The following is a 17,601-nucleotide window of genomic DNA, read 5'->3' as shown; positions in this document are numbered from 1 at the left end:
TGAATAGCAGTCAGCATGGCTGCAAGAAACAGGCGCCTGGTGCGGCAATGTTGGTGAAAGGGCGTTGAGAAGACGCTGTTGTTAGGCCGTTGGTTCAACTGGGCGTTCAGTTTCTCAGGAGTTGCACGTCAGTTCGCATGTACAACGCCATGGTTCTTCCCTGTGTCCTATGTCCCATGGTGCACTTCAGTTGCTTCGGCGCGAGCTTTGGACGGTGCTGTTTTGCGATGCGTGGTTTACTTTCTCCCCAACGTCACGTGAACAGTTCACTAACTTAATCATTTCGGAAATGCTTGGCTGGATAGCCAATGATCATGTGCTTTTGGCCATCACATAAATTGGTCCATTTGCGCATTACGAAGTTGACTGCACTGTTCTTCTACGTTCCCTCCGACCCTTTTTATATACCACTGACTGATAGTGTTGCCACTTACTGTCAGTGAGTGGCTACTGTACGTTGACGTCGAACATTCGTAGTGGCCACATCGATGTGAAGCTTCATCCTAGGCCGTTCCTCCAGTTATTAAAGTTGGTGGAAATCTGTGACATTGGTACGGCTAATGTAACGCCGCCCACAGTCACTGTAACGAATATTTTGACGGCTGCCGTACTCCGATGTGAAAGCTCGGGGAAATGACTTGCTTCTGTGTAAAATATTCTTGAGGTAATAGAGCTGCCAGGTTTCATCTCCTGGAAACAGGCTCGGGAGGCTTTATCAGACGAAACGACACTACTAATTACAGTGTACATTTCTAATGTTACAACACAAAGACAGTGTGGGAAATTAGAATGGCTACTGGATTAACTACTGCCGTTCACTAGGACGAAACTTGTGTATGGACTCCAATAGAACGGGCTATGGATTGCACCCTGTGAGTATTATTGCTTATTGCACTGTCCCATTCGCCTCGAAAACCGTAGTGATCTTCATGGTAAATCTGGCAACAGACCTGTACGAGGTTTCGCCAGCAGCAGTCAGTGAGCTGAACAGTAATTCAAATCATCTAGATAGATGTTTTAGAAATCAGCAACAGTTTGATACAAATTGGGCATTTTTTGTAGTATAAATCATGGTCAAATGGTGCTCTCGGAGCTTGACATAGTCCGACCAAACTACTACTGGACGTCTTGAAGATGAGTGTAATTAATAACATTAACTGGCCAGTATTGTTTTAAACTATGCACTCTCTGTTATCTGTATTTACATGTTGACGTCTAATTTTTGCGGTATAGATCCCATTAACGTTAATTTGCAAACTGCATGCGAATACTGGTATAAATAAGGATAGGATTAAGTGTGTGTGGTCCTACCCTCTGATATCATTGACAAACCATCGCTGATCACCTACAAGGAACCTCCCTAGTGCAAGGTCGCTAAAAGGCTAATAATGTTTACTGAATTCAACACCGCAGGTACTCTCTGCCATGCAGCTATAATATGGGCTGCTAATGGCAGCAGTGGCGGAAGTGAGGTATTCAATGGCGAGCACAGCGTGGGGTTACAAAGTGTAGTTGAACTGCTTAGTCGACAAGTATCTCGTAACGGTGATAGTGGTGCTGATGCAAAGCAGAGCAGTGGCAACGATAAACAAAGCAAACACTGAATTATATCTATAGCAACAGTTGCCGAAGTTGACAAATGGCTCTGACCACTTTGGGACTTAACTGCTGTGGTCATCAGTCCCCTAGAACTTCGAACTACTTAAACATAATTAACCTTAGGACATCACTCACATCCATGCCCGAGGCAGGATACGAACCTGCGACCGTAGCAGTCACGCGGCTCCAGACTGTAGAGCCTAGAACCAGACGGCCACTCCTGCCGGCCCGAAGTTGACATTTCGTCAAGAAGGAACCCAAGGAACTTCGCAGAGTGAGAAAGAAGTCGCAGATGAAATGTCAGTGTTTCTGCAAGATGACTCAGTGCAACGTAAGGTCTATACACTCGACTGTGCAAACTATGATTGCTATACGTGGTTAACAAGTGGAAGTGATACTGAAACAAGTACTGAGCCATGTAGTTAATCATGCTTATCGGACAGGGAATCATAAATTCCGTCCCCAGTGAAGACGCAATCGTTGTCGAAAGAGCGGTCACTAAACAGAATTACGTACATGGAAGATCATCCGCAGCGTAGTAAATAACAATTATCAACAGATTTAAAATCAGTCCGCAGGACCATAACCATGTGGTGCATGATAAATAAAGACGGGTATCCAAGGGAGAAAAAGACGCACTTGTTACAAAAGATTTTACCACGTGGCCGTCCGTAACCCAGTCTTCCTGCGACTGTAGCGTTTCGTGACCATTGTTCATGTGCAGTGGCTACATTCCTGCCCACGGAGTCAACAGTACAGACGAGGGAACATCAACCTTCTCTCCGCCGTATTACATCATCTAGATGAAACATAGTAAGGAGGTGATAATGGCCTCTTCGTCGCCTTAGAGAGATTCTTACCTAACATCAACTCACCACATCCAATCTTAAGGATAAATAACGCTCACAACAAGTAGAGCGTGTATTTAAAGCAATCCTTATTTTCATCCTCATAGTAGTGCTACTAGCTCCACGCTTATGCGACTTGCGTCGCATGTGAATAGACTTTATCAGTCAGATGTAGAAACAGTCCTACAACTTTCGTTTATGTCGCAAAACTCCTTCATTGTGCGGCGATTTCTTGCCATCTCTGTATTATAGTCAGGTCAGCCAAAATTGAAGTTGTTAGTTTGGAACTTCTACCGATTGAGGACAATCATTAGGCAATCACGGGGAGTGACAAATCTGCTTTCATACGTACTGGCAGACAATGGATTCGCGCCCTCCCAATGGCATGATGAGGAAGTTTCCGAGATTCATCAGAGCATGCAACGCTCTTTCACTAGGCCAGCGTCCAGTGCCAGTGGTCATGTGCCCATTTCAGCAGTAACTGCTGATGTCGTGATGTAACCATTGGCACGTGCATAGGTCGTCGGCTGCAGAGGCGCATCATGAGAGTGTTTGGTGCACTGTGTGTTCAGACACACTTGTACTCTACCCGGCATTAAAGCCTAATGTTGGTTTGGCAGTAGTTCACAGCCTGTCCTGTTTGACCAGGCAGCCGACCATATGACGTCAGACATCTGTAATGAGGGGTAGCCGCCCAAGCCAACGACGTCTAGACGTTTTTCACCTTCGTTTCGCCACGTGTTAGAGACACTCGCTACAGCACTCCTCGAACACCCGGCAAGTCGTGTAGTTTCCGAAATGCTCGTGCCGAGCCTCTCCTCCATCACAGTCCGCTCCCCGTCGACTCCGATCGAGTGACTTCCCCATCCTACACACGGACACAACACTCATTGACGCTACATGCACCGTGCGTGTGTCTGACTAGCAGTCACCCTCGCCAGGTGACGCTGATATCTCCTGGACGGGTTTATGTCGATAGCAGGTCGGTGGTCATAATGTCCTGGCTGATCAGACTGCTGGCAAAACGTGAACCATCCAGAAGGGAACGAGGAAACGTAAAAAAACGTTCACGGGCTGAGAGGGTATGTGATGTTATTTCAGTAATTACAAAATCGAGTTAAATTTATTAACAACTTGGCAATATGGGACCATTATCATACGCTTTGGCTTGGATAGATATACTTACTCCGTAGGGAATGGTGTTATATAACCGTTGTATCCTTTGTCATGGCAAGCTAGATTACAACTGTTGTAACAGGTTCATGATACACCCGTTACTTGATACTGGACCAGAGCTGACATCCGAGAAACTCCCATATATATTCTATTCAGGACACATCTGGGGACCTTGTTGGTCAGAGGAACATCTCAACATCACGCAAGCACGTTATAGACGCACGTGTGCCATGGTGGTCGGGCATTGTCCATTGGAGAACTGGCACCATGATACTGTCGCATGAGAGGTTGTACTTGAGGACGCACAATGAAAGAGACGTACTGTTCTGCCATCAGAGATCCCTCAATCACAAGGAGCCGTGACTTGCAGTCACAACCGATGGATGCCCATACCATGACGCCACTGCTCTTCTTCTCCAAAACATTGAAAGAATTAGAACTCTTTCCAGGTAACTGCCATTTTCGCCAAATGTTGGTCATCCTGTGTCGTGCAGAACCACGAGTCATCACTGAACACAGTACGACAATCCTCAACAGTAGTCCATGCATTCTGGTCACAGCAGCTCTCCAAATGCAACCTGCGCCAGGAAACGTAATGCCCCAGTCTCCAACGAAAGATATGGGATGGCACAGAACGTCGTATGGCGTCCAGTAGTGGTTCTCAGATGGCAGGCGCAAATGTCAAGGGGTCACGATGCGCTTACAGTAAAACACCTTGACGACGAGTATACCTGCTCTCACGTTACGCACAGTCCAACATCGGGGTTATATCACATCTGAATACCCTGAAAACCAGGATATTGCACGATTCGATAAGCAAACCAAACAGATAGCACAATTACGCTCCTTTCAAACTTTGTCAGGTGCCTGTAACGCTTCTTACTAGAGTACGCTGCAGCTCCATGCCTTTTGCAGTGATGAATCAAAATCTGATGCTCTCCATACTACTTATATACCCTAGGAGGCCTGGTACAACACCATAACATTAACGTAAGCTTGTGACCATTCTATATGTCAAAGAGAGCTTCAGCTCTAATCATTTACATACCTGCCGATTCTGTGGACATACACGTTGTTATTTTGACAATGTAGAATGTCTTCTGCATGCTTCAACTTTTTCTCAGGCAGCGTATTTTTAGTGTTCTGGGAATGAATCGTGTTGGCCTGGCTGTTGTGTTTTCTATTCCATCTCGATAACTGTATCCAATCCTACCTGTTGTAGCACAAATGTAAGCCACAATCCACCGTCTTCCTACCTTACTAAAACTCTACAGATCTCTTTATTTTTGAACCCGAAGTATTAAATCCCTACATATTGTTCCATATAAATCTTACACAATTATCACATACAAAATCCGTTGCCATGAGCCCTACCAATATCAACTGCTACGTAGAATTATAAAAATGTGCTTATGTGTGTATGGATGGATGTATTTCCCACATCTCCTCCTAGACCACTGGACCAACTACAACCACTCCTGGTACACGATCACTTAATATTTAGAAGGAATTACTGTGGGGGTATGAATAAACTGCCTATCAGAGGAATAGGATAGCAATACCCAAACTTTATTCATCCACTATTTGACAGTGAGAGCACTTTATAACTTGAAAAAAAATTACATAAAGAACCTTAGGAGACTTTTTTTGCTAAAATGATGACAGGAAAAGAATTTACCACTTGCTACATGTTTTCTGTGTGAACAGCATTATGAATGGCGTTAAAATCTATTAGGTCCTTACTACTAATTGTATTCGACACACTTATTGAAGAGGACATTCACATATATCACTAGACGTACTGGCCAAATTCTTTCATTGTGCGACAGACAGTTCAGATGAAACGACATAATAGACGTTGAGCTGCATGAGAGTGAAACTAAAGGGACACATTCGATAGTGATACAGGTGAAATATGTGTACGGTTATGGATACAATACTTAAAATATGCGTGAAATATATTTTTCACACGTGCGTCTATCAAGTTCATCCTAAACCCCTGGAACAATTTCAACCAAATTTAATACTCACATCGATTAATATTTGGGAAGAACCACCAGATCCCTGTTGTGGTAGGGATTATAACGTGGAGAGAAAAGAGGGAAGGAAGAGCTGGAGAGTAACTGGTAACGAGGAGATGGACACAGACAGGGGGAGGAGAAGGTGAACAGAGATAATAAACAGTGAGAGAGGAGGAATTGGAAAGGGAGAGGGAGAGGAGGAGATGGATAGAGAAAGGTGTCATGGAGTAATGGACAGCTGGGAGGAGTAAAAGAGGAACAGACGGAGGGAGAAGGGAGAGATGGACACAGAGAGGCGGGAGGATGAAGTGGACCATGAAGGAGGTAGCAAAATGAGGTAGGCAGAGAAATGGGGAAAGTAAACATGGACAAAGATTCGGGGGAGAAGCAGATGGACAGAGAGTGGTGGATGGACAGAAAGAATGGTGGACGAGTTGGGTAGAGGCAGGAGGAGATGGAGACAGTGAGGCGGTGGAGGAGATGCAGACAGTGGGGCAGGAGCTAATTGACAGAGAATGGAGGGGAGTAGTAGATCGATAGAGAGAGGGGTTGGAGGGGATGAACAGAGAGTGGGAGGAGGAGCTAGACACATAATGGGAGAAGAGCAGATGGACAGGGAGGAGAAGATAGTGGACAAAGGGTAGAACGGGTTGGACTGAGGGTGGGGAAGGACGAAATGGACTAATGGAAGACTGAATAAATAAACATCCAGGAAACGCCAGGTACTCAGCTAGCATTCATGTATTTAGGCACCTCACAAATCTCTCTATAATGTGTGGTTGAAGGGATTCTTAGTGTCACTATCATTTCTCCCTTGCCTGATTAATTCACGAATCCTGAAAGGAAATAAACTATATTGGAGCCTAGAAGCTCTTCTGATATTTTCGGTTGACATACGTAACTGTAGGTAATACGGTCTCGAAATTTTACGGTGATATTCACATCAGTCCACTACGCCTCTATTGTAGACTCTGTCACTAGAATATCTTGAACATCCCCGTAATACTCTTGACTGCACCTAACGAAAAAGGAGAAAACAGCCCCCCCTAAGTCAGATGGCCTCTGCCTTTCTGTTACTCGAACCTAGTAAGAGCACAGACCATCGAACGGTACTCAAGGATCGTTTAAAGAATTTATTGTGATCCACTTCTTTTACTGATCTATCACATGTCATGGTCATTCTTTGAATGAACCTCAGCGCAGCATTTGCCTTCCTATGACTCCTCTTATGTGGAATTTCCTTATATTCTCGCTGAGGTCGTTTACTTGTGGATTAGTACCATCAGAGACGACATCGCATAGGAAAACCTATATAACTTAACCACGTTACATCATGTTTACAGTTACCGTTTAGACTATTAAGAGTTATTTTATAATCCTACTGTTTCTTTGCAAGAAATGTTTCAGGTCAGTTATTGGTAAGTTCCACTCCTCCGCTAAAGGGGCGATGTATAAATAATAGATGAAAAGAATTTCATGCACTGGACGTAGACATATAAAAATCAACGTTTGCATATATATTCCGCAAGGCACCGTACGACGCGTGGTGTAGGGTCCTTGTACCACTACTAGTCCTTTCGTTTCCTGTTCCACTGTCTATATGCCTCCATACGATTTCTAAAGTCCCCAATCTTATCGTTGTGTACCTTACGAGAAACGTATGTTGGCGGCAGTGAAATAGTTCTGCACTCAGCCTCAAACGCCGGTTCTCCAAATTTTCTCAATAGTGCTCCTCGAAATGAGTGTCGCCTTCCCTCCTTTGATTCCCATGTGAGTTCCTGAAGCATTTCCGCAATATTTGGGTGTTGCTCGAACCTGCCGGTAAAACATCTATCAGCTCGCCGCCGTAATGCTTCGAGGAGCTCATTTAATCCTACCTGGTGCGTATTCCAAAAACTCGAAGAGTATTCAACAATGGGTAACACTAGTGTCCTATATGCAGTCTCCTTTAAAGATGAACCAGTTTCCGAAAATTCTCGTAATAAACCAAAGTTGACCATTTGCTTTCCCTACTACAATACTTACATGCTCGTTGAATTTCCCATTGCTTTGCACCGTTACTCTTAAATATTTAATGGGCAGTACTGGGTGAAGGAGAACACTATTAGTGCTGTACTCGAATGTCATGGTTTTGTGTTTGCTACTCATCTACATAAACTTACATTTTTCTTCATTTAGAGTTATCTGCCATTCATCACACTAACTATAAATTTTGTCTAAACCATCGTCACCCTCTTACCACCACTTAAGTACTACATTTTCCCATAAGCTATAAGATTATAATGCTCGACTGGACGCTAATATTCTTGAAGTTTAGCACCCTAAGAACGAACCAATAGTCTGATGCAGCGAGTTGATTGTTTTCCAAATGGTTCCAATGGCTCTGAACACTATGGGTTTTAACTTCTGAGGTTATCAGTCTCCTAGAACTTAGAACTACTTAAACCTAACTAACGTAAGGACATGACACACATCCATGCCCGAGGCAGGATGCGAACCGGCGACCGTACCGGTCTCGCTGTTCCAGACTTTAGCGCCTAGAACCACGTGGCCACTCGGGGCCGTCTGTCTGCTTTCATTGTGCGTTATGCTTACAAGTGAGTTTCGTATGTCTTTACAGTCTACGAAGTGTCATTCATATAACATCTGCGTCCGTGTTTGACTCTGAAAGAACAGACAACACGCAATCGCAAAAGCTTCGTTTATTGCATTTCGCTGCAGTGATGCATTAAATTACTAGTGGCAAGTTTTTGTTTGCTGGTTAACTCATTTCGTATTTAATTAATAGTTTTACGAGGTGGCTAGGTATTTGTGGTGAGTATCCACTTGTAAAATTTCAATTTAAGCTTGCATGTTTTAAATAGAATTTCCGGAAATGTTAACGAAATTTTATTGGGAAGCTACCCACACGCACAGCGTGTATCTAAGCAAAGGACACGAGCTAATTTTCTCTTGCAGCCGCTTTCATGTAACGAAATTACGTTTGCCGCATTTTTAGAACGCAGAATTAATGCTGTATATATTCTGGCTGTTTCTTTCGCTTGTTTATTTATGTATTTCCGAGAAACGCAATTGAGACCGTACGCACAACAGAAAAAAGCAGCTCTCAGTACGGTTATTGAGTATACTATTGCAAAAAGCAAAATTGGACCAACGTCAGCTAATTAGACCACGCTTGCACGGGCGGACCTTGTAAATCCGTGTCATCCGTGGGACGTGTGTGTGTGTGTGTGTGTGTGTGTGTGTGTGTGTGTGTGTGTGTATGTGTGTGTGCGTATGTTTGTGTGTGTGTGTGTCGGTCCGCTACAGAAAGCAATTCCCGTACGGTACTTGCACTCTGCGTATGCACGCGGGAGCGGCAGTTCAGAATTTCCGGAAGGGGTAGTTGAATTCCGCGCTGTCCGGTGGCGGTCCCTTTCTTTTCTGCCTTTTTCCCTCTCACTCCTTTCATTAATTTTTTGTGCGTTACGCAGCAGCGCTCATATGCTCCCGTGGACTGGAGCGAAGGGAAGATAAGGGCGCAGCGCAGAATGCGCATCTCGCCGACTCGTCGGACGGACGCCAGCTCTGTTCCCTCGCAAATGGCGTCCCGACGCGTCACGAAGCGACGCGACGCGACGCGTCTGTCCTTTGTCACCGGCCAGTGAGCGTGCGTCCCGAATGGTCCCGGGATTACAATCTGGCAGCAGTATCTGGCGCGCCCGCGCCTCGCGCTGAAACGTAATAACGCTCTGAAACTGCAGCCTCCGCGCGCGTACCTGGTGCATATCACGCGGAGACGGCTAGAGAAAATTTCGGCCGATAAAACGGAATATTTGTAGCTTCCATAACTTGCCGTTAAAGTGGCGCATTGTGTTCCGAAGTGATGCTTTCGACAACGTATCACCTCCGTGAATCTGCCGTGTTTTATGTTTGCACTTACTTAGTGCGCGGAGCGAGGCAAAAAAAGTATTTGATGTGAATTATCTGTCTGGGTCTGTAAAGATCGCAAAAGCAGCAGGTGACGAACATATCGTGTCATAAAACTAGCGTGTATTGAGAGAAAGCGCACAAAAGAATACGAAGACTGAAAAAGAGATTGAAAGAGGACCGAATCAGCACATTGCGAATGTTTTATCTATATTACAAATCTGTAACGACCAAAAAACCATTCGTGGAAGAGAACTGTCAATATACCCCGCTCGTCATTAACGTTGCAATACCACGAAGGATACCAGCCTCCGCGTAGCCTAGGTCTGTAACGCACAACTGTGTAGTGACTCTCGACTGGGAAGTAAGCCGGTTCGAGTCGTTGGATGTTTTCACTGCACGTATTTGAGCTGCTAGGGGAGGAGAGCTAGTGGCTTTAACTTTTTGATCATCAGTCTTTGCGCCAGTATCAACTATTAAACTACAAACTTATCCGCAGTGTGGCATGAGATGAGGGTGCGTGACACTGTTGATAATGATCTGCCTACCAGATGGGAAAGATAAGTTCGACGTCACCCATGGTTAACTTTGAGAGGAGTGCGCTACGTGCTGGCACCGGCTTACCATCTCTCTCTTCTGACATCAACATTATAAAACACAAGAGCAACACTGCAATGTACACGCATCCATTAAACTCCCTTTTTTTTTAGTTGTCGATCTTTTGACAGGTATGACGCGATCGGCCACGAATTCTTCTCGTGCACCGACCCCTTCATTCCAGAGCATCGCTTGCATTCTTCACTTTACGTCCCTAACCATTTGTTGGATGTGCTCCATTCTCTCTCTTCCTCTACAGTTTCACCCTCTACAGCTCTGTCTAGTACCAAGGAAATTACTCCCTGATATTTTAACACGTGTGCTATCATCCAGTTTCTTCCTCCTGTAAGGATCTTTCATTTGCTCCTTCAATTATCAGCTGTGTGGAGAAATTCCACATTCCTTATGAGTCCACCTACTTACTTTGTGCCTACAGTATAATTTGACTTTGATACCTACATGAGAATATTTTACGATCTGATGATGACAGTAGCCGAAACCGGTAATAGTGAAGTGTGAAAGCTTGTGCGAATGCAAGGCTACACTTGTCATCGCGCTATGATTTGGAAGATTACAGGCAACTAAGGGTTTACACCTTGACAGCAATCTCTTCAATTTGTAAGCCTTTGATCTGTCAATCTGGTCTTTGCGTCAGCTGAATTGTTTCTGCCCTTTGACAGCGGTTGTTGTAGCTAGCTTGCATTGGCGATTATCTCTTTTACCATAATCTTGTAAGATTCCAGCGTGTTACACTCCCGTTCGCCAGTCATACCATGGACCAGTTTGACTCACTTATACGGCAGTGCACGTATGGAGATCAAACGTCAAGGTGGCAGACCTCATGTGAATAAGATAGCCCTCAGCACTGTGAGTTGTCTGAGATGAGGTCTAAACCGTCGGTACAACTACGACTTCGCGACAGACTGCCCAGTCAAGCCCGGCACCACTGCAAGTTCATGCTCAGGACGATTGTCTCACGTGCAACAAACTCATAACAAAAGTCAAGACCAGAGTTCTCTCCAGAATGGAGTCTGAATCAGAGGATTAAATTTCCCCACTCCTCCCTTCCCATACCCCGCTCCCACTATGGTTTCACACCAATCAGAAGGCTCCATGACCTCCATGTCTCCCTTCTAATTTGTTTGCTCTATCCACAGACTAGTTCTAACCAAAGTTTATAATATTATTTTTTCTGGAGAAGCAGCCAAACCCCGACTCTTAAATGCCCACGCAGGAAGAAGAGGACATTTAGCTCCCAGTATGTTTTTTCCTATGGCCATCTTAGGTGCCATGTTTTGAGTACCTGTTTAGGCCCAAAGTGAACAACCCGTTTATCACAGAGGTCATTATCTGGATGGGCTAAACATTACACTATGTCCGACCAGGGGCCTCAGCTAAACTAAGGGAAGGACGTTCTTTGTCCCAGGATGGACCATTTCAGAACCACCATAAATGTTGCATTTTATTCTAAATTTCTTCTGAAGGCCTGAGACTTCTCAAAAAACTCATCAGGCAGAGGGACGACACCAGCTGGCGGTCCCCTCAATAGTGCCCGGCCCAAGGTGAACATGGGAACTCACGAATTGTCATGGCCGCCATCCCTTTGCACAATGGGTGTTTGTGACATTGTGGAAACACCATGGCTGGACGGCCTACTCCTTTGGTCTCTGATCCTGTCACTGCTAGAGGCACCTAACAGGTAGATCCAGGTAGGCAGTTTTTCACCATTTCGACTGAAAGCGTTGTCTGCACACCGGTGGGAGAAGCTCTTGGGACGAACATTCTGTCTCTGGTAAGTTTTTTGAGATGTTCCTTTCCCTTCCAAGCCCCAAACGTCCACTGTCAGATTTTTGGCTAAATGACGAAACAGTCCTGGCCGCTAGAAAATACTACTCGAAGGAGAGCCACCATAAAGATCCTGCATGCGTTAACCACGTACATTCTGCTGTTAATGTCTGCTCATGAATATAAATTCCTGTTGTCTCACAAAAATGTTTACTGGAGTGTCATATAACAACGTTAAAGAGCAACCTTGAATAAGAAAAGTAGTGGGAGTATGACTCATCCCCTCTATTGATCAATACGGACTTGTAAAATACAGTGCCAAAATCTGCTGATGCACTCATTTTCAGACTTAGTCTTAAACTGATACACCTAAAAGTCTCCAAACAGGTTTTCCCACTGTTTATGATTCATCACCATACAATGCTGTTCTTCAAACGTTCATTCTCAGAAATTTCGTCCTCAAATTAAAGACTATATTTGGTACTAGAAAACCATTTATGGCAAGGAATGCCCTCTTTGCCTCTACTAGTCTGCTTTTTACGTCGTTCTTGCTGTGTCTGTCAGGAGTTATTTTGCTTCCAAGGTAGAAGAAATCCTTAACTTCTTCCATTTTGTGATCTCTTACTGTTTCTATTTCAGTTACTTCTCGTAGCTTTTGTCTTCCTTGAGTTTCTATCAATTCACATTCCGTACTCTTCATACTGTTCATTGCATACAACAGATCCTATAAGTTTTCGCTCTCACTGAGGATAGCAGTGTCCTCAGAAATTCTTACCGTTTATATCATTTCCACTTGAAATTTAATCACACTTTTCATCTTTGTTTTATTTCCTTCATTGCTTTCTTCGATCCATAGATTGAACACTAGACTGCTTTCACCCTTCTTAATTTTAGCACTTATATCTCGGTTATTCCGATTTACTTCTTCGTCTAGCTCCTTGTACGTATTGTACATTGCCCGTCTTACCCTATAGCTTAATCCTATTTTTCTCACAACTTAGAAAATGCTGCCCCATTTTACATTGTTGAACGCATTTTCCAGCTCGACAGATGGTTTAAACGTGACTTCTTTTTCTTCAGTCTTATTCCCATTAACAAGGGGATCTTCAGAACTGCCTTTCTGGTGACTTCATCGTACCTAAAGTGAAACTGATAGATCCTCAGTTTTCTCTTTGATTCTTCTGTATTTTATCGTTGTCAACAGCTTAGATGCATGAACTGATCTGCGTGTGTGACAGTTCTCGCACTTATCTGACTTGATCTTCGGAATTGTGCGGATGATATTTTTTTCCGACAGTCTAATGGTACGTCTCCAATCTCATGCACCGTAAACACCAAGCCACTCTCATATACTGTAAACAACAATCTGAATATAGGCTTTGGTAAATGTAGCCACGTACACCCTACAAATACAGAAACAACACAATAATCACCTGACAGCAAGGTAAGGGGCAAAAGAGTGAAGAGGAAGAACTCACTTTCTGAGAATCGGCTGAACCTACCCCGTGGGTTAGATTTTCCAGAAAGGAAAGCATGCAATAAAATTTTATTTATTGCTCATATACACAATAGAAAGAAGCCTGGATGGTTAATGTTGTAGGTGATTTGCGGTACAAACGGTGAAAAATTCAGTGCACGGAGAGCAGAGTCACCAGCCTTAGCACATCAGGAAGGTTAAAACCTGCTGTCAAAATTACCGACTATGAGTATCCCAGGTGGTCCTTTTCTATATGCTGTTTCACCTCATACTTCCACACCAAGTGCTGGGCTCATATGAAGACAACGAATATGGATTGCTTAGTTGCTTAGTCACATTCTCTTCCGCATCTTAATAGAATAATACTTCTACTGTGATGCTGTAAGCAGAATCATAATTCGTCTGAGTCGGCAAGGTGAGGACAGTGCGTCCTGTGATACTTGGTGTACTACAGTCGGCGTACCTGTGTCTTCTGTCACGTTAAGGGAAGCTACGACTATGGTCGTGCATCACACTTGCCTTGCTGCAAATAAGAGTACTTGCTGGTATTGGCTGCATAGTGCTGCACGGCCGACGAGCAGTATTTCCGTCATCTGGGAGCTATTCACTTGTGGTCCTTGAGATTGCGATGAGAATGGCCTTCCCGAATTCATCGATTTCATTATTCTCGTGCTGAGAGCCAGCAGTGTTTTATAGTGCTTCTTTATTCCCAGTAAAGTAGAGGGCGCGAGTAAATACAAGGTCCAGTCACCACCTGTGTTCGAAATCCACGTGAAATAGTCACTCGCAAATGGCTGATGCTAGCGCTAGCAGAGGAGGTACATAAAGTGTGCCACGGGCTGCGAAAACGGTGCCGTCACTGTCGTAATGCCAAATCGAAGAGATTTATCTGTCATCCAAATTGGCATAGTCGTTAGCTCCGGAGCGACTGAGTCTGTAATCCGTTCGCGTGTCGCCATGGTCAAAGTATATCGTGCTTGGAAAAACGGCGCTATCGCCGAGGCAACTGTGATGCACCCCTGCACCGTAAATGACAGGGGTGAACGACAGCTGCGGAGATGTGTACGAGCGCACAGACGTGTGGCTGTTGAGCGACTATCAGCCGAGCTGAAACAAGCGGCCAACGGTGTCTCCAAGAGGACCGTTCAGCGAGCTTGATGTGTATAGTACTTCGCAACAAGCGCCTTGTTAATGCACCCATGCTTACTGCGGTTCATCGGCTACGAAAATTAAATTTTGCTTGCCAATACTGCTTCTCGACGTCGACTGAATGGCGACAGGAGGCCTATTCAGATAAATAAAGGTTGGATGTGTGTGATGTAAAACGGCTGAAAGCAGTGCCCAGGCATTTTCGTGGTACTGCCTCACTGATCTTGTCCTTCGGCAATGCAAGTGGATCAACAAAGGTATGTACCTATTCCTGGAGACCATGTTCACCCCTACATGGCGTTTGTTTCTCCTCGGCAAGATGGCACCTACCAGCAAGACAATGCAAATCGCCACACATTTCACAGTGTTCGCGCATAGTTCGAAAAGCAACAGGATGAGTTCATCGTACTTCCCGGGCTACCAAATTCCTCGGATCAAACACAATCTGAATTTTGTGGAAGCACCTCGATCGGGCTTTTCGCTCCAGGGAGCTGCAACCCAGAAACCTAGCACAACCGACCACCGCACTGGAGCCGACTTCGCTCCATATACCTGTCTGCACCTTCCAGAACCACCATAGAAACGTTGCACATATAAAAAGTTGTAAACTTTAGTATGTCCTGAAATAGAACAAATGTTTTTTGTACCTCTAGCTCGGACACTCTGTATTTTGGTGTGTAGAAACTGAATTTACCTTTTATAATATTTTAGCATGTAATATTTCTGATTTTCGTATTATTTATTGCTTATTTTGGATTTTGCATTGTACTGTCCTGATTAGTCAGCTTTTTAAAATTTTTTTTTTGTACGGGCGTGGTAGAAGATCTACAGCTCGTCACTACATGGCAGACGTGAGAAATAAGATAAACTTTACGCACAAGGAATTGCAACTTCGTTAAAAATTTTTGCACTCATTACAGGTTTGCTGGGTGGTTTCACGAAATATGCCTATTTTTGTGTCTGCAGGACAGCCTTGACACCAAGAACCACTATATCGTCATGTACTTTCCTATAAGCATACCATAATTATGTTACTGGAATGGAAAATGTGAAGAGCATTCCCTTTATAAGGCTCGCAAGACATTTGACTTCCTTTTCATCACATTTTCGATCTACGGAGGAACTTTGTAAAATCTGTGGTTAAAGACGTTGGGCTTTCAGTCATTAGAAAGAACAGTTTCCTAAACTGAGTGAAGCAAAACTGAAAGAAGGTATATTCCGCAGATCACCACTAACCTTTCACACCAAAATCACAAATATCGAATAAGCTGGTTGGTCCTCTTACAAAGCAACTGTGAAAGGCCTCTGGGCCAACACAAGTGATGCTAGTGTATTTCCTTTGTGAGTGACCTGTGTCACTGAGATATAGTATGACGCTTACAATTCATTTTTTTTACTTTACCACTTTCATTTCTTCCGGAAAATTTGACATGCGTAAGCGATGAGCTGGATAAACCCTCTCACCAAGACATCCGTACGATGGAAAACCGTTATCAAGGTCACTGAAATCCTTCAAAGATGAGGGGCGACTGCTGTTGGGGTCCTGTTATGGAGAGATATGAGACCCAAACAAAAGATGAGCATCATCGTCAAATTTTTCAAATGCCAAAGAATTTTGAGCTTGAAAATATGTTGTGAAGAGACATACTATTGGCATCGTTTCCATATAGGCATATTAAATAGCAATCAGCTCTAAAGCTCTCAATTTTGTCAATGTACACCAGTAGTGTTTTTGATTATGCTGTGTGGATAGGAAATGTCAGGTGATAGCGGAAAACATTTTCACAGAGAATTCAGCCCCCAAAACGTTTAATTGTGTCGTCTAGTGTAATGTTACTAACAATTCTTAGACCCTGTTGTCGAAGAGGACAGCGTAAGGATGCTGCCATAAATTATGTCAAAGTGTGAGCTGTTCTCGAAGGAACGTAAACAATTCAACGCATTTTTCCTTCACTACATTACTTGAAACATATTTTTAAGTTCAGAAATGTACGTATGTCCAGGAATTTGGTTTTAACGAATTGTTAACAGCGTATTACCGATAGGATTTTCACATATTCAACCGAAATTAGAATGAAGAGGGAACTGACACAATATATCCGCCGTACAGGGCATTGCTCAATTAAATACGATACTGCCACCCACCCATTGCCATCAGTTTTCAAAATCACACTAACACAGTTCACGGCTTATGTAGGTTCTTCTTCAGTGGCATAATTTTATATGTTAGAAGCTCTTTGTCGTTTTCAAGAGTGACGTGGTTCAATAATGGAACTGTTTTGCGTTCACTTCTCTGGTGAATTCAGTCTGTTTTGAATCTTTGTACCAAACCCCACGAACAAAATGTGACAACAGAACAAGTACAGTTCTCGTGATACAAGTTCACCAGATATATTTGTATCTTGTTTGGCAAAATATCTTGTGTGTTTAGTTTTAGGGGTTGACCCGTCTTTGAATATTTTCACCATTACACTGACTGCTGTCACAAAGTTCTAACATATTTTCTCGTCTGGAAACGTACCGAGTCCCATCTAGATCATACCTGTTGAATCCCATTTTCTATTACCTTCAAGTTTATATTCATACGTGGCAAAATGTGCTTATAAAATGTATTTGATGTCTTTAATCCCATCGTTTTGCATCTGACATTCTAACTACGTGTTTCTCAGACTCTGATGGGCGCCCATACGTGGAGTTCTCGCATATCTTTTTGGACCCTTCAACCACTTGGATGGTCTTCCAGTAAGGCTTTCTACCATCCCCGTATTTGCACATAAGAAAGTTCAGTGTTTTGCGTAAGATCCTCGAATTTCTCACGTTTGAGTTCGCTGTTTTGTTTTCCCAGAATCTACAGGTACGTTCAACGAAAATTACTCCGCCACTGGCACCTATATCTCCGCACTCTACAGAGAGACGCAAGTGTACGAATTTTCAAGTATCTTATCCGCAAGCTACCCTACAGAACTAATAGGTTACCTGACGACGCCTCCGCGCCTCACTGAAACCCTCTGTGGCACCGATGGTTCCACCAACGGTTTCG

At 43.8% G+C, this 17,601-nt stretch overlaps 1 protein-coding gene across 1 annotated transcript in view; it reads left to right on the top strand.

The window, feature by feature from the left end:
• Positions 1–17,601, top strand: part of LOC126267526 (synaptogenesis protein syg-2-like) — a 973,159-nt gene that overhangs the window by 725,584 nt on the left and 229,974 nt on the right. The window lies entirely within an intron of this gene.

Source organism: Schistocerca gregaria, chromosome 4 (assembly GCF_023897955.1).
Source record: "Schistocerca gregaria isolate iqSchGreg1 chromosome 4, iqSchGreg1.2, whole genome shotgun sequence".
NCBI classification, from domain to species: Eukaryota; Metazoa; Arthropoda; class Insecta; order Orthoptera; family Acrididae; genus Schistocerca; species Schistocerca gregaria.
The sequence above is the reverse complement of the archived record's forward strand: the minus strand, read 5'-3'. Positions and strand labels throughout refer to the sequence as shown.